Genomic DNA, 27,126 nt, shown 5'->3' with positions numbered 1-27,126 from the left:
TCGGGCTACATATGGCCCAACTATACTGTGGGTCTTTAGCAGGCCGAAAGACACAGCGGGCTTATACAGGACCATGAAGAGCATGGGCCGCTAAGAGGCCGAAAGTCAGGTCATATTGTAAATGGCCCAATTGTGTTGTGGGCCTTTAGCAGGCCGAAAGAGAAACCGGGCTGGTATTGGACCATGAAGGGCATGGGCCGTTAAAAGGCCAAAACTCAGGTCCGACTACAAATGGCCCAACTCATTTATGGTCCGTTAACAGGCTGAAAGGCACACAGGGCCGGGAATCGGCCCAACACTTAAATGGGTCGCTAAAAGGCCAAAACTCAGGTCCGAGTACAAATAGCCCAACAGATATATGGGCCCTCACCAGGCTGAAAGACACACCGGGCCGGAAATTGGCCCAACACTTAAATGGGTCGCTAAAAGGCCGAAACTCAGGCCCGACTACAAATGGCCCAACTGATTTATGGGCCGTCAACAGGCTGAAAGACACACCGGGCCAGAAATTAGCCCAACATTTAAATGGGTTGCTAAAAGGCCGAAAGATGTACATCGTGAAAATTGGCCCATCCACTGAATGGGCCGTTAACAGGCCGAAATCTCATCGGGCCGATATTGAGCCCAAATATATAGCGGGCTGTTAACGGGCTCGAACTGATGATGGGCTGCAATGGTGTGAAATCTTTAACGGGCCGTTGACAGGCCGAATTGGCACATCTCATATGGGTCGTGGGCTTAAATGGACCTGACACAAGTAGGCCTTATATGGGCCGGCCTGCTATTTTTTACTGGGCCGGCCTTTTTCACCAGAATGGGCCACTGTTGGGTCGTGCCACGTGTCGGCCTATCATAGGCGCCTCCTGTCCAATGAGTGGATGACATCTGTCCCAATGGTGAGGCAACACGTGTTTCCTCCGGCCAATGATGATTTTACATGTGGGAAATCCCCATTGGTCCGGGCTGTTAACGGGTTATCGGATCCAAAACCGGACCCGATAGCTTAACGGTGTTCCGTTACGGTGGATGCCACGTGTCGGTCACCCTTGACGAAAGCACTTCTGTGACGTGCGATTTATCGTCATGGAAGTGGACACTTCCGTGATGATAATTTTGGTAATGTCATGGAACACTTCTACGACAACACAGGTATGACTATCTTGATTCTGTCATAAATTTGTCATGGATGTACATGCATGACAGAAAACGTGACCTACTGTGACAAACATGTATCATCACGGAAGTGTATTTTTTTGTAGTGTTATATCATGATAAATGTTTATTATTCATGCTAGAATTGTATTAACTTAGTACATGTGTGAATATATAGACAAACTAAGTGTCACTAGTATGCCTCTACTTGACTAGCGCGTTGAATCAAAGATGGTTAAGTTTCCTAGCCATAGACATGAGTTGTCATTTGATTAACGGGATCACATCATTAGATAATGATGTGATTGACTTGACCCATTCCGTTAGCTTAGCACTTCATCGTTTAGTATGTTGCTATTGCTTTCTTCATGACTTATACATGTTCCTATGACTATGAGATTATGCAACTCCCGAATACCGGAGGAACACTTTGTGTGCTACCAAACGTCACAACGTAACTGGGTGATTATAAAGGTGCTCTACAGGTGTCTCCGATGGTACTTGTTGAGTTGGCATAGATCGAGATTAGGATTTGTCACTCCGATTGTCAGAGAGGTATCTCTGGGCCCTCTCGATAATGCACATCACTATAAGCCTTGCAAGCAATGCAACTAATGAGTTAGTTGCGGGATGATGCATTACAGAACGAGTAAAGAGACTTGCTGGTAATGATATTGAGCTAGGTATTGAGATACCGACGATCGAATCTCGGGCAAGTAACATACCGATGACAAAGGGAACAATGTATGTTGTTATGCGGTTTGACCGATAAAGATCTTTGTAGAATATGTAGGAACCAATATGAGCATCCAGGTTCTGCTATTGGTTATTGACCGGAGACATGTCTCGGTCATGTCTACATAGTTCTCAAACCCGTAGGGTCCGCATGCTTAAAGTTCGGTGACGATCGGTATTATGAGTTTATGTGTTTTGATGCACCGAAGGTAGTTCAGAGTCCCGGATGAGATCGGGGACATGACGAGGAGTCTCGAAATGGTCGAGACGTAAAGATCGATATATCGGACGACTATATTCGGACATCAGAGAGGTTCCAAGTTATTCGGGTATTTATCGGAGTACCGGAGAGTTACGAGAATTCGGCAGGGAGTATATGGGCCTGATTGGGCTTTAGGGGAAAGAGAGAGGGGAGGCTGCGCGCGCCCCAAGGCCTAGTCCGAATTGGACTAGGGGGAGGGGCGGTGCCCCCTCCTTCCTTCTCTTCTCTTTTCCTTTTCCTTCTCTCCTACTCCTACTACATGGAAGGGGAGGAATCCTACTCCCGATGGGAGTAGGACTCCCCAGGGCGCGCCATAGTAGAGGGCTGGCCCTCCCCCTCCTCCACTCATTTATATACGGGGGAGGGGGCACCCCATAGACACACAAGTTGATCATTGATCTCTCTTAGCCGTGTGCGGTGCCCCGCTCCACCATAATCCACCTCGGTCATATCGTAGCGGTGCTTAGGCGAAGCCCTGCGTTGGTAGCTTCATCAACACCGTCACCACGCCGTCGTGCTGACAAAGCTCTTCCCCGAAGCTCTACTGGATCATGAGTTCGTGGGACGTCACCGAGCTGAACGGTGCTGAACGCGGAGGTGTCGTACGTTCGGTACTAAGGATCGGTCGATCGTGAAGACGTACGACTACATCAACCGCGTTGTCATAACGCTTCCGCTTACGCTCTACGAGGGTACGTAGACAACACTCTACCCTCTCGTTGCTATGCATCACCATGATCTTGCGTGTGCGTAGGATTTTTTTTTGAAATTACTACGTTCCCCAACACATGATATGTTCACAAATGACCAAATATTTCAGGCATTTTCATTTCAGACATAATCTTCCTGTTTGCAACAACACCCAAAGGATTCAAATGTTTGCAACAGGAAATGATCTATGATCATGACAAGCACATAGTTCAGTGCATAGAACTGATCACCAAAAGCATATTTTTCATTACATGGTCACTAGCATTGAAGTACTTATAGAAGACATGCTCTACTCATTGCCACTAGCATTGAAGTACTTATAGCTAGGTAATGAAGATGCTGGAGCTCTCTTCCTCGTTTTGTTGCCGGCAGATGTTCCAGCTTGTGCATTTGGAGTTGTTTTCCTGGGAGGTTTAACTTTGAAGCAGTTCCAGTAGTTCCAGAAGTTGGGGCTAATCTTGCTACTGGTTGAGAAGTAGGGGCACTTCCAGCTTGTGTAGAACCAGCCTACAATAGAGATTCATGTATTAATTCACAGGTACTAAACTCATCTAAAATTATGTGAAGGCAAGTTAAAAGACTAGTAAGCAACCATATCAATTCACAGCTACTAAACTCATCTAAAATTACCTCAGTGCTTTTTCTTTTCTTGGCTACCTTCACAAGATGTGCATTTTTTTCTTGCCCTTCTCTGGATTCTTCTTGCAACCAGACTTGTTGTGGCCTGCAGTGCCACAAATTGAACAAACAATAACAGTGCCATGTTTGCTCATTTTTTTGCCAACTGGTTTCTCATGGTCTTCCCTCCTCCTAGCATTTTTCTTGGGCCTGCCTGGCATTCTAAATTTAACATAATCAGGAGCTTCTGGCCTAGGTTTTGCAGAACTAGGCCACATCTCCTCACCTTCCACAGGTTCCAAGCAATGCTCATAAATTTTGTTGAATGTGTCAGTGCTATAGCAAGGATCAATGTAATCTTCCACTTGTTTCCCACACTTGTATATTGCTATTATGGCATGAGAACAAGGAAGACCTGAAAGTTGGAAATAACCACAAGAACAAGTTCTTTTTTCAAGACGTACAGTGTATTGCCTTCTTCTCCCAGTTACCAGTCTCACTTCAAACCCATCTTTGCCATTCCAAAGGACCTCCATGAACTGTGTTCTTGCTATGCTGGCTTTCAACTTTCTAAATATGCTAGGGCATATTTTTCCATGAAACTTCACACCTTTGCTCCTCTGTTCTTGAATTCTAGCAAATATTTTCTTCCTTATTTTCTCTAGCATGGAAATTAATGGATAAAACCTTGCATCCACAATTGCATGATTGAATGATTCACACAAGTTGTTATCCACCGACTCATAGTTGGAACCAACTGCAAAATATGCCCTTGCCCAGTGTACTGGTTCTGTTCTCATCATATCTTTTGCACCCTCTAGTGTTTCTTGTGCAAGCTTGGCTTTATAATAATTGAAATCTTGGATGTTTGCTGCTTTGGCAACAGCCTAGAATTTCTTTTGCCACTCATGTGCCCTGTGTTTCTTCCTCCAGTTGGCATATATATGCCTAGCACACATCCTGTGCTCTGCTTTTGGAAGATAGTCATTCATGGCATTGAGAATTCCCTTTTGCTGGTCAGATATGAACACCCAGCCATCTCCGTTGTTGTCAACGTTCAAATCTTTAATGAGCAAACCAATGAACCATTTCCATGTCTCATTTGTTTCCTGCTCAACTACTGCCCAAGCCAGTGGATACATTTGATTATTTGCATCCCTAGCTATATCACACAATAGCTCCCCCTTCAGAGCTCCTTTAAAGAAGCAACCATCTAATCCTATCACTTTTCTGCAGCCAGCTTTGAATCCTATCTTCAATGCATTAAAGCAAACATAAAAGCTCTGAAATATATTGTTCCTCTTGTCAGTTGGATCCAAACAAACTGCCACTGTACTTCTAGGATTACTTCTAAGAAGCTCAAGCTGGTAATCAAACACTCTGGTATATTCATTCTTCATGCCACATAGCAATTTGTCCATCACAAGTTTCTTTGCATGCTTGCACTTTGAAGTGGACACATCTGCAAACATATCTTACAATACTGTTGCTTTCATACTCTTTATCTTCCACATTGGATTTGCAAGAATGAAGTGCGCATACCTCTGTGCAATAACCTTTGCAGTCACTGGCCTATTATCTCTGTTTTGGGCACAATGATGTTCATCATTATATGTGATGACTTGGAATCTGCTTGTCCTGCTGGTTTTTGCTACATATATCATCCAAGGGCATCCAGGCCATCCACACTTGGCTCTAACTCTATCTATCTCTGATTTTTGGAACATAATGCTTCTTTTTGTCACTAGCCCATATCTCTTCAATGCTTCGACTAGCTGCTTCTTGCTTCTAAAGACCGTTGACAACTGGAAGTTTGGAATTTCACTGTCATTGTTGAATCTAGGAAACTGGCTCTTCATCCTCTCTGGCTCTCCATCAGAATCCTCACCATAGGAGTAATCCTCATCAGAAGAATCAAAGTTCCAGTCCTTCTCCTCTCCTTCTAGCTGCTCCTCCATATTTGTAATCAAATTTATTGGAACTGCTTCACTTGTATCTCTTCCAATCCAGCTTTTTGTTTCTCTCATCCTTTTCTAAGCTCTACCACTTCTGAATCTTCACCACTGTCCTCACTGTGTGGCATATATTCAGTGTTAGTGTCATCATCTGAACCTTCACTGTCATCATCTAGATTTGTTTGTGTAGGAGCAACAATTGCTTGTGAAGTACCAGCCGCATGCTGTGAAGTAGCAGGCATATGCTGTGAAGTACCAGCCACATGCTGTGAAGTAGCAGGCATATGCTGTGAAGTAGCAGGACCAGCTTGACTTGGATTGCAAATTTGTGACACTGCAAATTCATCTTCAACTAGCTCACTGTCAACTACATTAGTTCTTCCCCTTCTCTGCTTCATTGGACTGACAATGATTTGGGAGATGACCCCTGTGTCATCAGGAACCATGACATTCTCAACAGCTAGTACTTCTTCACTGTTAGTAGCTTCAGCGGTGACATTCTCAACAACTTGCACTTCTTCTTCATTGTCAGTAGATTCAGCAGTGACAATGGCAGGTGGAGCATCACTTAACTGCACAATTTCGTCCTCAAAATCACTGCAACTGCTGCTGTCTGCACTGTCTTGCTCCCCATGGTACTCAACATAAATATGTGCAACATCACCAACACAAATATAATCCCCCATCTTCACACATTTACTGTCATCATCCAAGAACACCAAACCATCAGCCAATTCAGTCCCAGGAATATGAAAGTAGAATTTCATTGATTCCTTCAGTTCCATATGATCTTTCAAAAACCCTTTCACCTCCTGCAAAGAGAGCTTGTCTCTCTCAATCTCTGACACATCCTCATCACCCCCAACATAGTCCAATTGTCGACCAATTCGGATGAAATCCCCTCCAAAATGAAACCTAACATTTAGTATCTCTGTTGGGTCCATGATGTAACTGAAAAAAGAAGAAAAAAGAACACACATATCACTACCTTGTGCTATTACGAACTAAGATCAGAAACTAATCTAAACAACAGAACCTACTTTTTCCCACTTAAAAGATGATCCTTTTCACCCTAAAACCCTAACTCATCAATGTTTAGAGAGGTCAAAATGCGGCGCCATAGGAGGAGGTCTTCGGGGACAAACCTTAACCCGTTGCGCGCAACAGCGCGCCGACCAGATCGTCGCCGCTGGAGTAGACCAGCCGTCTGTCGCCATTGCCATCGCCAGAGCAGAGAGGAAGACAGGGGGCGGCTCCTCGACTCCTATGGTGGATGGGCTGGACTCCTCCTCTCAATTGATAAAGTGCTCGATCTGGCGCATTGGGCCGGCCCAACTTGAACGTACCCAACCACCAACTCTCTCTGTTTCTCCAAAAAAAATGCAATCCGGCCAGTCTATTTGGAACAGTCTCAGGGTTTAATTTAGACCGGGATTAGTGAGTTGAGTGTGCTGATTTCAAGGATTAGGAGTTCAGGTTTCCATTTAGCTTTTCTCCACGAGTTCAGGGTTTATTTTAGACCTTTTCCATTATTCAACCACCTGATTAGAACTTACCATTTGAAATTATGTGTTATGTTAGATTATGTTGTTGGTGTTATTCTAGGACAAAGAGTTGATAAGAGATTAAATGTTATCCATTATGCTACTAAAACTCTAGACATTGCTCAAATAAATTATGCTACCACTCAGGAAGAATTTTTAGCAGTTGTGTTTGCATATAATAAATTCAGATCTTACATGGTTAATTCTAAAGTAATTATTCACACCGCTCTGCTATCAAATATCTTATGAAAAAAAGATGTTAAACCTAGACTCATTAGGTTGGTTTTATTGCTACAAGAATTTGAATTGCATATTACTGATAGGAAATCCCGTAGCTGATAATTTATCTCGATTGGAAAAGATTCTTGATGACCCACTGTCTATTGATGATAGTTTTCCTGATGAGCAATTAGTTGTGATAAATGCTTCTCGTAATACTCCTTGGTATTCAGACTATGCTAATTACACGTTGCTAAATTTATACCACATAGTTTCACATACAATAAAAGAAAAAGTTCTTCTTTGATTTAAGACATTATTTCTGGGATGACCCACATCTTTATAAAGAATGAGTAGATGATATTATTAGACGTTGTATACCTGAGTATGAATACGAACAAATCCTACGGAAGTGTCACTCCGAGGCTTAAGGAGGACACCATGCTGGAGATAGAACCGCACATAAGGTAATACAATCTGGTTTTTATTGGCATACTCTCTTTAAGGATGCTCGTAAGTTTGTCTTAGCTTGTGATGAATGTAAAAAAATTGGCAATATTGGTAGACGTCAGGAAATGCCTATGAATTATTCACTTGTTATTGAACCATTTGATGTTTGGGATTTGATTATATGGGACCTTTTTCTTTCTCTAATGGGTATATACATATTTTAGTTGTTGTTGATTACGTTACTAAGTGGGTAGAAACTATTCCAACTAGTAGTGCTAATCATAACACTTCTATTAAAATGCTTAAAAGGTTATTTTCCCGGGGTTTGGAGTCCCTAGATATTTAATGACTGATGGTGGTTCACATTTTATTCATGGTGCTTTCCGTAAACTGCTTGCTAAATATGATGTCAACCATAGAGTTGCATCTCCCTATCATACTCAATCTAGTGGTCAAGTTGAATTGAGAAATAGAGAAATAAAGTTAATTTTGCAAAAGACCGTCAATAGCTCTAGAAAGAATTGGTCTAAAAAACTTGATGATGCATTATGGGCTTACAGAACAGCCTATAAGAATCCTATGGGTATGTCTCCATATAAAATGGTTTATGGAAAATTAAATAACCTCTTGAGTTAGAACATAAAGCATATTAGGCAATTAAATAACTTAATTATGATTTCAAACTTACTGGTGAAAATAGGCTATTTGATATTAGCTTGTTAAATGAATGAAGAACTCAAGCTTATGAAAATGCCAAGTTGTTTAAAGAGAAAGTTAAAAGATGGCATGATAAAATAATTCAAAAACGGGAATTCAAAGTGGGTGAGTATGTTCTATTGTACAATTCTCGTTTTAGATTTTTTGTAGGAAAATTTCTCTCTAAATGGGAAGGACCGTATATCATCGAGGAAGTTTATCGTTCTGGAGCCATTAAGATCAGTAACGTCGAAGGCACTAATCCGAACATGGTCAATGGATAAAGAACTAAGCACTATATCTCGTGTACACCTATTAATGTCGAAACTAACATTATTCAAACTATGACACCGGAGGAACACATAAGAGAGACCTTCCAGAACAATCCAGAACCCTAAAAAGGAAGAGGTACATGATGCGGTAAGTAAACGGACTCCAAAAATTCTGTAAAAATACTTTCTATCAGTTTTGGAATATTAGAAAAAATACCAAAATAAGAAACAGCCGAGGGGACCCACGAGGTGCACACGAGGCACCAGGGCGCTCCCTGGTGACTCGTGGGCCCCTCGTGAGCCTTCCCGACTTTGTTTTCTTCTAGAATACTTGTTTTGCAAGATAAAAAATCTTTATATATATACTCCCGGACGTTTTGAACACCGTATCGTAGAAATATCCTATGTTCTTGTTTCGCTTGTTTTCTGTCAGATCTACCAAGCCAGGCATCATGTCTTCTTCCTCCTCCAACAACGTAGAAGACGATGCTTGGTTGCTGCAGAAGGAACTAAGGAGAGAAGGAACTGAGGAGGCTGCCATGGAAGAAGATGAAGGAGACTTGCTTGGAGCCCACCCTTTGACCTTCGAGAGGGGCACGCTAGCTGGCATCTCCACTACTACGAACCCCATCAAGCCATGAGGCCGATGAACGACCAAGGGAATGATGCGGCTTGAAGCTACGTCGGTATTTCCCCAAAGAGGAAGGGATGATGCAGCACAGCGACGGTAGGTATTTCCCTCAATGATGAGACCAAGGTTATCGAACCAGTAGGGGAACCAAGCAACACTACGTAAACAGCACCTGCACACAAATAACAAATACTCGCAACCCGACGTGTTAAAGGGGTTGTCAATCCCTTTCGGGCAACGGCGCCAGAAATTGGCAAACGGACATGAGAGAGTTGTAAATATTGATAGATCGAACGCCAAATAAAATAAATTGCAGCAAGGTATTTTAGTATTTTTGGTGTAATAGATATGAAAATAAAAGCAAAGGAAAATAGATCGCAAAGGCAAATATAATGAAGAAGAGACCTGGGGGGCGTAGGTTTCACTAGTGGCTTCTCTCGGGAAAAATAGCAAACGGTGGCTTAACAAATTACTGTTGGGCAATTGATATAACTTCAAATAATCATGACGATATCCAGGCAATGATCATTATATAGGCATCACGTCCAAGATTAGTAGACCGACTCCTGCCTGCATCTACTACTATTACTCCACACATCGACCGCTATCCAGCATGCATCAAGTGTATTAAGTTCATGGAGAAACGGAGTAATGCAATAAGAGCGATGACATGATGTAGACAAGATCTATTTATGTAGAAATAGACCCCATCGTTTTATCCTTAGTAGAAACGATACATACGTGTCGGTTCCCCTTTTGTCACTGGGATCAAGCACCGTAAGATCGAACCCACTACAAAGCACCTCTTCCCATTGCAAGATAAATAGATCAATTTGGCCAAACAAAACCCAAATATCGGAGAAGAAATACGAGGCTGTAAGCAATCATGCATATAAGAGATCAAGGAAGACTCAAATAAATTTCATGGATAAAAAGATAGATCTGATCATAAACTCAAAGTTCATCCGATCCCAACAAACATACCACAAAAAGAGTTACATCATATGGATCTCCAAGAGTCCATTGTATTGAGAATCAAACGAGAGAGAGGAATCCATCTAGCTACTAACTACGGACCCGTAGGTCTACAAAGAACTACTCACGCATCATCGGAGAGGCACTAATGGACATGATGAACCCCTCTGTGATGGTGTCTAGATTGGATCAGGTGGTTCTGGAACTTGCAGCGGCTGGAATTGATTTTCGTCGACTCCCCTAGGGTTTCTGGAATATTGGGTATTTATAGAGCAAAGAGGCAGTCCGGGGGCACCCGAGGTGGGCACAACGCACCAGGGCGCGCCTGGAGGGTTGTGCTCCCCTCGGAGCACCCCCAGGCGCTTCTCCGGCCCACTGGATGTCTTCTGGTCCAAAAAATCCACAAAAAGTTTGATTGTGTTTGGACTCCGTTTGGTATTGATTTCCTGCGATGTAAAAAACATGCAAAAAACAGCAACTGGCACTTGGCACTGTGTCAATAGGTTAGTACCAAAAAATGATTACAAAACATCCAAGAATGATAATATAACAGCATGGAACAATAAAAAATTATAGATACGTTGGAGACTTATCAGCATCCCCAAGCTTAATTCATGCTCGTCCTCGAGTAGGTAAATGATAAAAACAAATTTTTTGATGTGGAATGCTGCCTAACATGTCATCTCATATTCTTTTTCTTTATATCATGGACATTTGGACGTTTTATATGGTTCAAAGCAATTGTCTAGTTTTGACATGATAACTTAAATACTCAAGCATATCAACAAGCAACCATGTCTTTCAAAATGTCAACGCTAAAATAAGTTATCCCTAGCCCATCATGCTCAATCATTGATCCATTCATGAAACACACTCACATATTAGCTACACCCAATGCTCAAGTATGATCATAGTGCTCCTAGTTGGTGCTTTATAAGAGAAGGTGGAGACTCAAATTAAAAATAAAAATTACATAAAGTAAAAGGAAGGCCCTTCATAGAGGGAAGTTGGGATTTGTAGAGGTGCCAGAGCTCAAAGCGAAAAACTTAGAGATAAAAACATTTGGGAGGTATACTTTTCCCACCAACGAAAACGACTTAGAGTTCCCAACACTTTCCATGCTAGATATATCATAGGTGGTTCCCAAACAGAAAATAAAGTCCATTCCTTTTTCCACCATACTTTCACTTTCCATGGCTAACCGTCTCCACGGGTACCCTCCATACCAACACTTTCCAAGGAATTTATTATTTGACAACATAAAGTAAATTCATTTTTCATTTCGGGACTGGGCATCCCTAATACCTTTGCCTTACTCTCGTGCAATGACAAGTGAATAAACACTCATCATGAGAATAACACATCTAGCATGGAAAATATTAGCCACCCCTCACCGCCTCACGAGCGGTAGGAACACACAAAAGAGAAATTTATTTTGAAAATTAGAGTTGGCACATGCAAATTTGCTTAGAACGGCAAAAGAATACCGCATATAGGTAGATATAGTGGACTCATGTGGCAAAACTGGTTTAAAGGTTTTTGGATGCACAAGTAGTGATCATACTTAGTGCAAAATGAAGGCTAGCAAAAGATTGAGAAGCGACCAACCAAGAAACGAATAATCTCATAAGCAAGCATTAAGCATAATTAACACTGAATAATGCACCACAAGTAGGATGTAATTTCATTGCATGACTATTGACTTTCATACTTGCATAGGGAATCACAAACCTTAACACCAATATTCTTACTAAAGCATAATTACTCATCAACATAACTCACATATCACATCATCATATCTCAAAACTATTACAAGGAATCAAGTTTATTTTGTCCAATGATCTTCATGAAAGTTTTTATTATATACTTCTTGGGTATCTATCACTTTGGGACTAATTTTCATGTGCTGCTTTTGAGAAGCTCAAACAAATATAAGTGAAGATCATGAGCATAATATTTCTTTCTCTCAAATTAATTTAAGTCAAGCAAGAGAGAATTTCTTAAAAAATTTACTAACTCTCAAATAAGTCTAAGTGAAGCAAGAGAGCATTTCTTAAAAAATACTAAAGCACACCGTGCTCAAAAGGATATAAGTGAAGCACTAGAGCAATTCCATAGCTCTTAAAGATTTAAGTGAAGCATAAAGAGCAATTCTAACAAGTCATGGCATAATTTTTGCTCTCTCAAACAAGTGTGTCCAGCAAGGATTCAATATTTAAAAAGCAAAACAAAACAAGCAAAGACTCATATCATACAAGCGCTCCAAGCAAAACTCATAGTATGTGACGAATAAAAATATGCTTCGAGTAAAATACTGATGGTCGTTAGAAGAAAGAGGGGATGCCACTCGGGGCATCCCCAAGCTTAGTTGATTGCTTCTCTTTGGATAATAGCTTGGGATGCCATGGGAACTCCCAAGCTTAGGCTCTTCTTACTCCTTATTCCTTCATCCATCGTAACATCATCCAAAACATGAAAACTTCAATCACATAAAACTCAACAAAGCCTTCATGAGATCCGTTAGTATAAGAGAGAAAATCACTACTATAAGTACTGTATCAAACCAATTCATATTTTATCCTTGCATTATATCTACTGTATTCCAACTTTTCTATGGCAGAAACTCATCAAAGAAAACCATAGAATCATCAAAACAAGCACACAACGCAAAGAAAATAGAATCTGTCAAAAACAGAACAGTCTGTAGCAATCTGAATAACTCGAATACTTCTGCAACTCCAAAATTCCTGAGAAACTAGGACATCCTAGGCAATTTGTATATCAGTCTTCTGCAAAAAGAATCAAATCAAAATCACTCTTCTGTTAAATATGAGAATTATTTTCATGAGCGCAAAAGTTTCTGTTTTTCAGCAAGATGAAATCAACTATCACCCAACATGATCCTAAAGGCTTTGCTTGGCACAAACACTAATTAAAACACAAAAAACACAATCATAACAGTATCATAATTGTACAAACACTGAACAACAGAAATAAAAAAGACAAAAATAAATTTTATTCATTGGGTTGCCTCCCAACAAGCGCTATCGTTTTACGCCCCTAGCTAGGCATAAATTTTATTGATGCTCACATGAAAGATAATAATTGAAACACAAAGAGAGCATCATAAATCATGTGACAAACATATTTAAGTATAACATATTTTCGATGCATATGAATTTTATAGGAAAACAAATCAGCAAGACAAGCAAGATCTAGCATATGCAAAGGAGAGGAATAAAACATTGAAAATCTCAACATAACGAGAGGTAATTTAGTAACATGAAAATTTCTACAACCATAGTTTCCTCTCTCATAATAATTACATGTGGGATCATACTCAAATTCAACAATATAGCAATCATATAAAATTTTATTTTCATGATCCACATGCAAAAAAGTCTTATAATCTTCCAAGATAGTGGGATTAACATCAACTAAAGTCATGACCCCTCCAAACCCACTTTTATCAAAAAATCCAAAGTAGTGGGATCATTATTACCTATAGTTGACACTCTTCCAAACTCACTTTCAATATTATCGCAAACATATTCATCATGAGGCTTAAATAAATTTTCAAGATCATAAGAAGAATCACCCCAATCATGATCATTGCAATAAGTAGTGGACATATCAAAATTAGCATCCCCAAGCTTGGGGTTTTGCATATTATTAGCACAATTGACATTAATAAAATTTATAACAACATCATTGCAATCATGCTTTACATTCAAGGAGCTATGATGAATCACTTTATAAATTTCTTCGTTTAACACTTCATCACAATTTTCAGATTCATAAATCTCAAGCAAAACTTCATAAAGATAATATAGTGAACTCAATTCACTACTGATTGGTTTATCATAACTGGATCTTTTGAAAAGATTAGCAAGTGATGAGGATCCATATCAATAGATTTTTAGCAAGCGAAGATGCAAGCAAATATAAGGCACATGGCAACACAAGCAAAAAAGAGATCTGACGAGAAAACGGCGAACGAAAAAGAGGGCGAATAAAATGGCAAATTTTTGTGAAGTGGGGGAGAGGAAAACGAGAGGCAAATGGCAAATAATGTAATTGCGAGGAGATGAGATTTGTGATTAGGAACCTGGTAGATGTTGATGATGTCTCCCCGGCAACGGCGCCAGGAATTCCTTTTGATGCGGCTTGAAGCTACGTCGGTATTTCCCCAAAGAGGAAGGGATGATGCAACACAGCGACGGTAGGTATCTCCCTCAGTGATGAGACCACTGTTATCGAACCAGTAGGAGAATCCAGCATTCAACTAGTGTATTAAGTTCATGGAGAAACTGAGTAATGCAATAAGAACGATGACATGATGTAGACAAGATCTATTTATGTAGAAATAGACCCCGTCATTTTATCCTTAGTAGCAACGATACATACGTGTCGGTTCCCCTTTTGTCTCTGGGATCAAGCACCGTAAGATCGAACCCACTACAAAGCACCTCTTCCCATTGCAAGATAAATAGATCAAGTTGGCCAAACAAAACCCAAATATCGGAGAAGAAATACGAGGCTATAAGCAATCATGCACATAAGAGTTCAAGGAAGACTCAAATAACTTTCATGACTAAGAAAATATATCTGATCATAAACTCAAAGTTCATCCGATCCCAACAAACACACCGCAAAAAGAATTACATCATATGGATCTCCAAGAGACCACTGTATTGAGAATCAAACGAGAGAGAGGAAGCCATCTAGCTACTAACTACAGACCCGTAGGTCTACAAAGAACTACTGACGCATCATCGGAGAGGCACCAATGGACATGATGAACCCCTCCGTGATGGTGTCTAGATTGGATCTGGTGGTTGTGGAACTTGCGGCGGCTGGAATTGATTTTCGTCGACTCCCCTCGGGTTTCTGGAATATTGGGGTATTTATAGAGCAAAGAGGCGGTCCGGGGGGCACCCAAGGTGGGCACAACCCACCAGGGCGTGCATGGAGGTGGGTTGTGCTCCCCTCGGAGCACCCCCCCAGGCGCTTCTCCGGCCCACTGGATGTCTTCTGGTCCAAAAAATCCACAAAAAGTTTCACTGCATTTGGGCTCCCTTTGGTATTGATTTCCTGCGATGTAAAAAACATGCAAAAACAGCAACTGGCACTTGGCACTATGTCAATAGGTTAGTACCAAAAAATGATATAAAATGTCCAAGAATGATAATATAACAGCATGGAACAATAAAAAATTATAGATACGTTGGAGACTTATCAGGGAATCATGAAGTGCAAGGAGGGCTTTCCCCTAAGAGGCCCTTACGTAGGTTACATCGGAACAATTTTCACAATTTTATTCATAATTATGGGGTTGAAAATACTCCTCGTATGCACATACCATCCAATTGGGGCATATCTCGTCCAAGAGGAATTGATGCACGAACAAGCTCTTGGTGGCCGGAAAACAAACATATTATGGTTCAGGTGGGAAGGAATACTGTGTTAATTCGTCAAGCGCTCCGGGAGATTCAGAGTCTGAGGGAGATGCTCGTCCACATTATGAAGGACAAGCCCACTACTTCATCACCACCATCATCACCGAAGAAACAAACGTGAGTACACGGGTATGGGTTCTTGTTGGAAATATGCCCTAGAGGCAATAATAAAATGGTTATTATTGTATTTCCTTGTTCATGATAATTATCTCATGCTATAATTGTATTAACTGGAAAACGTAATACATGTGTGAATACATAGACCACAACATGTCCCTAGTAAGCCTCTAGTTGACTAGCTCGTTGATCAATAGATGGTTATGGTTTCCTGGCCATGGATATTGGATGTCATTGATAACGGGATCACATCATTAGGAGAATGATGTGATGGACAAGACCCAATCCTAAGCATAGCACAAGATCGTGTAGTTCGTTTGCTAAGAGCTTTTCTAATGTCAAGTATCGTTTCCTTAGACCATGAGATTGTGCAACTCCCGGATACTGTAGGAATGCTTTGGGTGCACCAAACGTCACAACGTAACTGGGTGGCTATAAAGGTGCACTACAGGTATCTCCGAAAGTGTCTGTTGGGTTGGCACGAATCGAGACTGGGATTTGTCACTCTGTATGACGGAGAGGTATCTCTAGGCCCACTCGGTAATGCATCATCATAATGAGCTCAATGCGACTAATGAGTTAGCCACGGGATCATGCGTTACGGAACGAGTAAAGAGACTTGCCAGTAACGAGATTGAACAAGGTATAGGGATACCGACGATCGAATCTCGGGCAAGTAACATACCGATAGACAAAGGGAATTGTATACGGGATTGATTGAATCCCCGACATCGTGGTTCATCCGATGAGATCATCGTGGAACATGTGGGAGCCAACATGGGTATCCAGATCCCGCTGTTGGTTATTGGTCGGAGAACGTCTCGGTCTTGTCTGCATGGTTCCCGAACCCGTAGGGTCTACACACTTAAGGTTCGGTGACGCTAGAGTTGTTATGGGAAATAGTATGTGGTTACCGAAGGTTGTTCGGAGTCCCGGATGAGATCCCGGACATGACGAGGAGCTCCGGAATGGTCTGGAGGTGAAGATCGGTATATTGGACGAAGAGTATTGGAGTCCGGAATTGTTCCGGGGGTAACAGGCTATGGCCAGCATGTCCGAAAGGGGTTTCGGAGGCCCCGGCAAGCGTTGGGGGGCCTTATGGGCCAAGGGGAAGGGGCAAACCAGCCCACTAAGGGGCTGTGCGCCCCTCCCAACCCCTCTCACATAACCAGGAGAGGTGGGGGCGCCACCCCTAGGGCAGCCGCCCCTCCCGGCTTGGGGGCAAGTTTCCTAGGGGGCGGGGGCGCCCAAACCCATCTAGGGTTTCCCCTGGCCGCCGCCTCCTCCTCTAGATCCATCTAGAGGGGCCGGCCCCCTCTCCCCTTCCCCCTATATATAGTGAGGGGGTGGGAGGACAGCCATACCCTTCCCTTAGCGCAGCCCCCTTCCTCCTCATACATCTCCTCCTCCACCGTAGTGCTTGGCGAAGCTCTGCCGGAGAACCAAGAGCTCCATTGCCACCATGCCGTCGTGCTACTGGAGTTCTCCCTCAACTTCTCCTCTCCCCTTGCTGGATCAAGAAGGAGGAGACGTCCCCGGGCTGTACGTGTGTTGAACGCGGAGGCGCCGTCCATTCGGCGCTAGAACGGATCTTCCGCGATTTGAATCGCCGCGAGTATGACTCCATCAACCGCGTTCTTGTAACGCTTCCGCTTAGAGATCTTCAAGGGTATGAAGATGCACTCCCTCTCTCTCGTTGCTAGCATCTCCTAGATTGATCTTGGTGACACATAGGAAAATTTTGAATTATTGCTACGTTCCCCAACAGTGGCATCATGAGCTAGGTCTATGCGTAGATTCTATGCACGAGTAGAACACAAAGTAGTTGTGGGCGATGATTTGTTCAATTTGCTTACCGTTACTAGTCTTATCTTGATTCGGCGGCATTGTGGGATGAAGCGGCCCAGACCGACCTTACACGTACTCTTACGTGAGACAGGTTCCACCGACTGACATGCACTTGATGCATAAGGTGGCTAGCGGGTGTCTGTCTCTCCCACTTTAGTCGGATCGGATTCGATGAAGAGGGTCCTTATGAAGGGTAAATAGCAATTGGCATATCACCGTTGTGGCTTTTGCGTAGGTAAGAAACGTTCTTGCTAGAAACCCATAGCAGCCACGTAAAACATGCAACAACAATTAGAGGACGTCTAACTTGTTTTTGCAGGGTATGCTATGTGATGTGATATGGCCAAAAAGATGTGATGAATTATATATATGTGATGTATGAGATTGATCATGTTCTTGTAATAGGAATCACGACTTGTATGTCGATGAGTATGACAACCGGCAGGAGCCATAGGAGTTGTCTTAATTTATTGTACGACCTGCGTGTCAATGAAAAACGCCATGTAATTACTTTACTTTATTGCTAACCGTTAGCCATAGTAGTAGAAGTAATAGTTGGCGAGACAACTTCATGAAGACACGATGATGGAGATCATGGTGTCATGCCGGTGACGAAAGTGATCATGCCGCGCCTCGATGATGGAGATCAAAAGGCGCAAGATGATACTGGCCATATCATGTCACTTTATGATTTGCATGTGATGTTTGCCATGTTTACATCTTGTTTGCTTAGAACGACGGTAGCATAAATAAGATGATCCCTCACTAAAATTTCAAGAGATGTGTTTCCCCTAACTGTGCACTGTTGCGAAGGTTCGTTGTTTCAAAGCACCACATGATGATCGGGTGTGATAGATTCTAACGTTCGCATACAACGGGTGTAAGCCAGATTTACACATGCGAAACACTTAGGTTGACTTGATGAGCCTAGCATGTACAGACATGGCCTCGGAACACAAGAGACCGAAAGGTTGACATGAGTCGTATAGTAGATACGATCAACATGAAGATGTTCACCGATGATGACTAGTCCGTCTCACGTGATGATCGGACACGGCCTAGTTGACTCGGATCATGTATCACTTAGATGACTAGAGGGATGTCTATCTAAGTGGGAGTTCATTAAATAATCAGATGAACTTAATTATCATGAACATAGTCAAAAGGTCTTTGCAAATTATGTCATAGCTTACGCTTTGGTTCTACTGTTTAAGATATGTTCCTAGAGAAAATTTAGTTGAAAGTTGATAGTAGAAATTATGCGGACTGGGTCCGTAAACTGAGGATTATCCTCATTGCTGCGCAGAAGGCTTATGTACTTAATGCACCGCTCGGTGTGTGAACCTCAAGCGTCGTCTGTAGATGTTGCGAACATCTGACATACACGTTTTGATGACTACGTGATAGTTCAGTGCGTAATGCTAACGGTTTAGAATTGAGGCGCCAAAGACGTTTTTGAAACGTCGCAGAACATATGATATGTTCCAAAGACTGAAATTGGGATTTCAGACTAGTGCCCACGTCAAGAGGTATGAGACCTCTGACAAGTTTCTTAAGCCTGCAAACTAAGGGAGAAAAGTTCAATCATTAAGCATATGCTCAGATTGTCTGAGTACTACAATTGCTTGAATCGAGTGGGAGTTAATCTTCCAGATGAGATAGTGATGGTTCTCCATAGTCACTGCCACCAAGCTATTAGAGCTTCGTGATGAACTATAACATATCAGGGATAGACATGATGATCCTTGAGCAACTCGCGACGTTTGACACCGCGAAAGTAGAAATCAAGTAGGAGCATCAATTGTTGATGGTTAGTAAAACCACTAGTTTCAAGAAGGGCAAGGGAAAAAAGGGATACTTCATGAAACAACAAATCAGTTGCTGCTCTAGTGAAGAAACCCAAGGTTGAACCCAAACCCGAGACTAAGTGCTTCTGTAATGAGGGGAACGGTCACTGAAGCAGAACTACCCTAGATACTTAGTAGATGAGAAGGCAGGCAAGGTCGACAGAAGTATATTGGATATACATTATATTAATGTGTACTTTACTCCTAGTAGCACCAGGGTATTAGATACCAGTTCGGTTGCTAAGTGTTGGTAACTCGAAATAAAAGGCTACGGAATAAATAGAGACTAGCTAAAGGTGAGATGATGACATGTGTTGGAAGTGTTTCCAAGGTTGATGTAATCAAACATCGTACGCTCCCTCTACCATCGGGATTGGTATTAAACCTAAATAATTGTTATTTGGTGTTTGCGTTGAGCATAGACATGATTGGATTATGTTTATCGCAATACGGTTATTCATTTAAGGAGAATAATGGTTACTCTGTTTATTTGAATAATACCTTCAATGGTCTTGCACCTAAAATGAATGGTTTATTGAATCTCGATCGTAGTGATACACATGTTCATGCCAAAAGATATAAAATAGTAATGATAGTACCACATACTTGTGGCACTGCCATTTGAGTCATATTGGTATAAAACGCATGAAGAAGCTCCATGTTGATGGATCTTTGGACTCACTCGTTTTTGAAAAGATTGAGACATGCGAACCATGTCTATTGGTAGATATGCATGAAGAAACTCCATACAGATGGATCGTTTGGACTCACTTGATTTTGAATCACTTGAGACATGCAAATCATAACACATGGGCAAGATGACTGAAAGGCCTCGTTTTCAGTAAGATGGAACAAGAAAGCAACTTGTTGGAAGTAATACATTTTGATGTGTGCAGTCCAATGAGTGCTGAGGCATGCAGTGGATATCGTTATGTTCTTACTTCACAGATGATTTGAGTAGATGCTGAGTATATTTACTTGATGAAACACAAGTCTGGATTATTGAAAGGTTCAAGTAATTTCAGAGTGAAGTTGAAGATCGTCGTGACAAGAGGATAAAATGTCTGTGATATGATCATAGAGATGAATATCTGAGTTACGAGTTTGGCACACAATTAAGACATTGTGGAAATCATTTCACAACTAATACCGCCTGGAACACCATAGTGTGATGGTGTTTCCGAACATCATAACAGCACCCTATTGGATATGGTGCATACCATGATGTCTCTTATCGAATTACCACTATCGTTTATGGGTTAGGCATTAGAGACAACCGCATTCACTTTAAATAGGGCACCACACAATTCCGTTGAGACGACACCGTATGAACTATGGTTTAGAGAAACCTAAGCTGTCATTTCTTAAAAGTTTGGGGCTGCGACGCTTATGTGAAAAAGTTTCAGGCTGATAAGCTCGAACCCAAAGCGGATAAATGCATCTTCATAGAATACCCAAAACAGTTGGGTATACCTCCTATTTCAGATCTGGAAGCAAAAGTGATTGTTTCTAGAAACGGGTCCTTTCTCGAGGAAAAGTTTCTCTCGAAAGAATTGAGTGGGAGGATGGTGGAGACTTGATGAGGTTATTGAACGATGACTTCAACTAGTGTGTAGCAGGGCACAGGAAGTTGTTCCCGTGGCACCTACACCAATTGAAGTGGAAGCTTATGATAGTGATCATGAATCTTCCGACCAAGTCACTACCAAACCTCGTAGGTCGACAAGGATGCGTACTACTTCAGAGTGGTACATAATCCTGTCTTGGAAGTCATGTTGCTAGACAACAATGAACCTACGAGCTATGGAGAAGCGATGGTGGGCCCAGATTCTGACGAATGGCTCGAGGCCATAAAATCCGAGAGAGGATCCATGTATAAAAAAACAAAGTATAGACTTTGGAAGAACTACTTGATGGTCGTAAGGCTGTTGGGTGCAGATGGATTTTAGAAGGAAGACAGACAATGATGGTAAGTGTCACCATTAAGAAAGCTCGACTTGTCGTTATGATGTTTTCCGACAAGTTCAAGGAGTTGACTGCGATGAGACTTTCTCACTCGTAGCGATGCTAAGAGTCTGTTGGAATCATATTAGCAGTTACTGCATTATTTATGAAATCTTGCAGATAGGATGTCAAAACGTTGTTTCCTCGACGATTTTCTTGAGGAAAGGTTGTATGTGACACAACCAGAAGGTTTTGTCAATCCTGAAATATGCTAACAAGTATGCAAAGCTCCAGCAATCCTTCTAAGGACTGGAGTAAGCATCTCGGAGATGGAATGTACGCTTTGATGAGATGATCAAAGATTTTGGGTTTTTACAAAGTTTATGAGAAACTTGTATTTCCAAAGAAGTGAGTGGGATCACTATAGAATTTTTGATGAGTATATGTTGTTAACATATTGTTGATCAGAAATGATGTAGAATTTCTGGAAAGCATACAGGGTTATTTGAAAAGTGTTTTTCAATGGAAAACCTGGATTAAGCTACTTGAACATTGAGCATCAAGATCTATAAGGATAGATAAAAAACGTTTAATAGTACTTTCAAATGAATACATACTGTGACAAGATTTTGAAGGAGTTCAAAATAGATCAGCAAAGAAGGAGTTCTTGGCTGTGTTACAAGGTGTGAGTATTGAGTAAGACTCAAGACCTGACCACGGCAGAAGAGCGAGAAAGGACGAAGGTCGTCCCCTATGCTTTAGACGTAGGCTCTACAGTATGCTATGCTGTGTACGGCACCTGAAGTGTGCCTTGCCATGAGTCAGTCAAGGGGTACAAGAGTGATCCAGGAATGGATCACATGACAGCGGTCGAATTTATCCTTAGTAACTAGTGGACTAAGGAATTTTCTTGATTATGGAGGTGGTAAAAGAGTTCGTCGTAAAGGGTTACGTCGATGCAAACTTTGACACTAATCCGGATGACTCCGAGTAGTAAACCGGATTCGTATAGTAGAGCAGTTATTTGGAATAGCTCCAAGCAGCGCGTGGTAGCTGCATCTACAAGATGACATAGAGATTTGTAAAGCACACACGGATCTGAAAGGTTCAGACCCGTTGACTAATAACCTCTCTAACAAGCGAGATATGAACAAACCCCATGGGTGTTGGATTCATTACAATCACATAGTGATGTGAACTAGATTATTGACTCTAGTGCAAGTGGGAGACTGTTGGAAATATGCCCTAGAGGCAATAATAAAATGGTTATTATTGTATTCCCTTGTTCATGATAATTGTCTATTGTTCATGCTATAATTGTATTAACTTGAAACCGTAATACATGTGTGAATACATAGACCACAACATGTCCCTAGTAAGCCTCTAGTTGACTATTTCGTTGATCAATAGATGGTTATGGTTTCCTGACCATGGACATTGGATGTCATTGATAACGGGATCACATCATTAGGAGAATGATGTGATGGACAAGACCCAATCCTAAGCATAGCACAAGATCGTGTAGTTCGTTTGCTAAGAGCTTTTCTAATGTCAAGTATCGTTTCCTTAGACCATGAGATTGTGCAACTCCCGGATACTGTAGGAATGCTTTGGGTGTACCAAACGTAACAACGTAACTGGGTGGCTATAAAGGTGCACTACAGGTATCTCCGAAAGTGTCTGTTGGGTTGGCACGAATCGAGACTGGGATTTGTCACTCCGTATGACGGAGAGGTATCTCTGGGCCCACTCGGTAATGCATCATCATAATGAGCTCAATGTGACTAATGAGTTAGCCACGGGACCATGCGTTACGGAACGAGTAAAGGGACTTGCTGGTAACGAGATTGAACAAGGTATAGGGATACCGACGATCGAATCTTGGGCAAATAACATACCGATAGACAAAGGGAATTGTATACGGGATTGATTGAATCCCTGACATCGTGGTTCATCCGATGAGATCATCGTGGAACATGTGGGAGCCAACATGGGTATCCAGATCCCGCTGTTGGTTATTGGCCGGAGAACGTCTCGGTCATGTCTGCATGGTTCCCGAACCCGTAGGGTCTACACACTTAAGGTTCGGTGACGCTAGAGTTGTTATGGGAAATAGTATGTGGTTACCGAAGGTTGTTCGGAGTCCCGGATGAGATCCCGGACATGACAAGGAGCTCCGGAATGGTCCAGAGGTGAAGATCGGTATATTGGACGAAGAGTATTGGAGTCCGGAATTGTTCCGGGGGTACCAGGCTATGGCCAGCATGTCCGAAAGGGGTTTCGGAGGCCTCGGCAAGCGTTGGGGGGCCTTATGGGCCAAGGGGAAGGGGCAAACCAGCCCACTAAGTGGCTGTGCGCCCCTCCCAACCCCTCTCACGTAACCAGGAGAGGTGGGGGCGCCACCCCTAGGGCAGCCGCCCCTCCCGGCTTGGGGGGCAAGTTTCCTAGGGGGTGGGGGCGCCCAAACCCATCTAGGGTTTCCCCTGGCCGCCGCCTCCTCCTCTAGGTCCATCTAGAGGGGCCGGCCCCCTCTCCCCTTCCCCCTATATATAGTGAGGGGGTGAGAGGGCAGCCTTACCCTTCCCTTGGCGCAGCCCCCTTCGTCCTCATACATCTCCTCCTCCTCCGTAGTGCTTGGCGAAGCTCTGCCGGAGAACCACGAGCTCCATTGCCACCATGCCATCATGCTGCTGGAGTTCTCCCTCAACTTCTCCTCTCCCGTTGCTGGATCAAGAAGGAGGAAACCTCCCCGGTCTGTACGTGTGTTGAACACGGAGGCGCCGTCCGTTCGGTGCTAGATCGGATCTTCCGCGATTTGAATCGCCGCGAGTACGACTCCATCAACCGCGTTCTTGTAACGCTTCCGCTTAGCGATCTTCAAGGGTATGAAGATGCACTCCCTCTCTCTCGTTGCTAGCATCTCCTAGATTGATCTTGGTGACACGTAGGAAAATTTTGAATTATTGCTACGTTCCCCAACAGTTCTCCCCTTGGATTGTGCCAAGATTGAGGGAGGTTGCCCAGTATCGTATCACCATCACTTTTATTATCTTTACCTGTTTTTAGTTTGATCCTTAGATATTTCATGATTTAATTGAATAAATTTTTAGTATGATCTATTTTAGGGAGCTAGTTTCGTGATCTATCTATTTATGTAATCGAGTTGAGAGTTGTATAATAAAGAGTAGTTTGATTTTTTGCTTCTTTACTTTTATGTTTCAACCTTAGCAATGAAAATAATGGAAAAATCACATGCTAATCTTATGGAAAGTAATGACATCACATAAGAAAAGTGTAAGTGGTAAAATTTATTGAAATTAAAAAAACATAGCATTAGTCAATGATGCAATTCATGAAAGAATTAATAAGGGAAGAGAAGATTCACATATAAATATACTATCTTAGACATCTTTATGATTGTGAGCCCCAGCCCCATTAAGTATTTTATGTCAAATTATTGACGTTGGAGAAGGAAGACAACGTAATGAGTTATATTTGCTTTTATTCACATAGAAATTATATTATCATAGTTCCTCGAACATGTGGTTCTTGCTCAATATCTTTGCTAGCCAAAAATCCGCACCAAGTAGAGATACTATTTGTGCATCCAAAAAACCCTTAAACCCAGTTTCATGTCATGATCGAGAGTCCGGTATACATACCTATGGATTGAATAAGATCCTTCAAGTAAGTTGTCATCGGTGCAAAAGATAATAAAAATTGCTTCTAAATATGTATGATCTTTTATTGTAAGGGAAAATAAGCTTTGTACGATCTTGTGATGGTAAAGAAATAAAAGCGACGGAGTGCACAATAAAGGTTGCTATCACAAGAGGCAATATAAAGGTGTCATTCCTTTGCATTAAGAGCTTGCACATCCAAAAACAAAAAAGCGCATGACAACCTCTGCTTCCCTCTGCGAAGGGCCTATATTTTACTTTTATGTATTTACTTTTCATGCAAGAGCCAAAAGTGTTCTCCTCTATTTTTTTCGCTTTTACAAGCATCATGTGGTGGGAAAAGATCTAGACATATATATCCAATTGAATATGAGTAATCATGAGTTATTATTTTTGACATTACCCTGGAGGTAAATGAGTTGGGAGGCGAAATTATAAGCCTCTATCTTTCTATGTGTCTGGCTGAAACTTTTGCTCCATATATATGTCGTGAGTGTTAGAAATCATAGAAGACTAAATGATGGTTGAGTATGTGGACTTGCTAAACAAAATCTCCTACATGAGACTCTTCCTGAAAAGATGATGAATTGAAATTGCATTGTTGACTGAGAACATAGTTTGTTAGTTTTCAAGGAAGTTTATGCTTTATACTTTGTTGTTGTGATGAATTGTTACTTGCTCATGAGAAGTTTTATGATGATAATTATTGCTGCTATGATACTAGTCATGATGCTACTATGTCCATATTTTGTTTTTATCGACACCTCTCTCTCTCTCTCTAAACATGTGGTCATGATTATCGATATCGGCTTTGGCTTGAGGACAAGCGAGGCCTAAGCTTGGGGGAGTTGATGCGTCCATTTTGTATCATGATTTCCTACTATTACTTATAATGTTTTTGACCAATATAATACTTTATAGTACCTAATACGTCTCCAACATATCTATAATTTTTTATTGTTCCATGCTATTATATTATCATTCTTGAATGTTTTACAATCATTTTATAGCAACTTTATATCATTTTTCTGGGACTAACCTATTGACATAGTGCCCAGTGCCAGTTGCAGTTTTTTGCTTGTTTTTTACTTCGTGGAAAATCAATGCCAAACGGAGTCTAAATGCAGCGAAACTTTTTGGAGAATTTTTCTGGGCCAGAAGACACAGGATGGGCCAAAGAAGTACCAGAGGGGTGCCCCGAGGGGGGCACAACCCACCTGGGTGCGCCTGGGGGCCCAGGCGTGCCCTGGTGGGTTATGCCCACCTCGGTGGCCTCCCGCACCACCTCTTTGCTCTATAAATACCCAAATATTCCAGAAACCCTAGGGGAGTCAACAAAAAACAATTGCAGTCACCTCAAGTTCCAGAAACCACAGATCCAATCTAGACACCATCACCGAGGGGTTCATCATCCTCATTGGTCATTAATGAAATTAATTAAAAGAATAAAATTAAATATTAATTAATTAATAATATATAGACTTAATTAATTCCGTTTAAGTTAACTAATTAAGATTAATTAACCTAATAGCTAATTAACCTAATTAACCACTATTAATTAACTAAACAGTCAATGACATGCGTGACCCACACATCAGCGATGCAGTCAACACCTCTGTTGACTGCTGACGTCGTGCTGATGCAATAATGCTATTTTCGAATTAATTTAATAATAATAATTTAAAAATTGATTAAATCTTTTAAAATTAATATAAAATAAACCGTAGCTCGGATGGAAAAACTTTGTACATGAAAGTTGCTCAAAACGACGAGACGAATCTGGATACTAAGCCCGTTCGTCCGCTACACATCCCTAGCATAGCGAACACACAACTTTCCCCCTCCGGTTCATTTGTCCAAAAACGCGAAGCACCGGGAATACTTTACCGGATGTTTTCCCCCCTTCGCTGGTATCACCTCCTACTGCGTTAGGGCACACCTGGCACCGTTACTTGTCATGTCATGCATCGATATGCATCTGTTTGCATTGTATTCATTGTTTCTTCCCCCT

Source organism: Aegilops tauschii, chromosome 5, assembly GCF_002575655.3.
Source record: "Aegilops tauschii subsp. strangulata cultivar AL8/78 chromosome 5, Aet v6.0, whole genome shotgun sequence".
Taxonomy (NCBI): Eukaryota; Viridiplantae; Streptophyta; class Magnoliopsida; order Poales; family Poaceae; genus Aegilops; species Aegilops tauschii.
The sequence above is the reverse complement of the archived record's forward strand: the minus strand, read 5'-3'. Positions refer to the sequence as shown.